This window comes from Octopus bimaculoides, chromosome 10 (genome assembly GCF_001194135.2).
Source record: "Octopus bimaculoides isolate UCB-OBI-ISO-001 chromosome 10, ASM119413v2, whole genome shotgun sequence".
Lineage (NCBI taxonomy): Eukaryota > Metazoa > Mollusca > Cephalopoda > Octopoda > Octopodidae > Octopus > Octopus bimaculoides.
The window spans coordinates 51463635-51464597 of NC_068990.1; positions in this window are offsets into that span (position 1 = coordinate 51463635).

Genomic DNA, 963 nt, shown 5'->3' on the forward strand with positions numbered 1-963 from the left:
ATGGTTATGTGGCACATGCAGCCATTTCATTTTTTCATTATATAACATCTCATTGTCATTCGTTTCTTGTTTTGTGTCCCCATTGTGGTGTTGTGTCTGTCCTTGTAGTGTCCCCCTCTGTGTTATGGCCGTACTGCCAAATAAAGAAAACGTTGAGCAGCAGTTTTTTTGGAATTTGAGTTGTCGATGACGTAGAGTTTTTGATGTGAGTTACAAAGTTGAGTCTTTTTTGTTGAAAAATTGAGTGTTAATTATTGCTGTTAATTGTTGATATTGTTCGTGTTTTTTGTGTCTTCTCGTTGTGGGGAAAATGGAGAAAGTACCGGTGGGTGGCCAGAGTTACGCGACCGCGATTGGAAAAGGAACAGAGAAAGGAAAGCTGGAAATAATCGAAATTAAGGTGGAACCGAAGAAGATGAAAGAATGTGAGAAGTTGCTAGCGAAGGTCGGAGACACACTGACGTTGACGCCGCCTGTGGAACTGACAAACGGTGTAAGAAAGAGAACTGTGGTTTTTAAAACCATGAAAATAGCAACTAGAAAGATAGAGCTCGCGACAGTTGAGGAGATTGAGGTGTGCCTGAAAGGTATCAGGAAGCAAACAACTTTTGTAATTAGAGTAAAAAAGTATGCCACTGTGGAGGTACGCTTTGCAACAGAAATAGAAGCAATTAAGAACTCTACGGAAGCTATACGATCGGAGGAATGGGTGCTGTTGCCGTCGTACTGTGGCCTACGTGTGACCAGAGTGCGAGTAGGCAAAGTACCCCCAGAACTAGAAGAAGCATGGCTGATGACAGCAATAAAGTACAATATGAAGGAAGAGGCCAAAATATTGAAGGCCGGAAGAACACAAAGTGTGGATTATTGGGGATATGGAATCGCACTCACTATCCAGGCAACAGTGGAAGACTTAAATAAAATTGATGAGGAGATAGTGCTGCCCGACGAGCTAAGATTAAG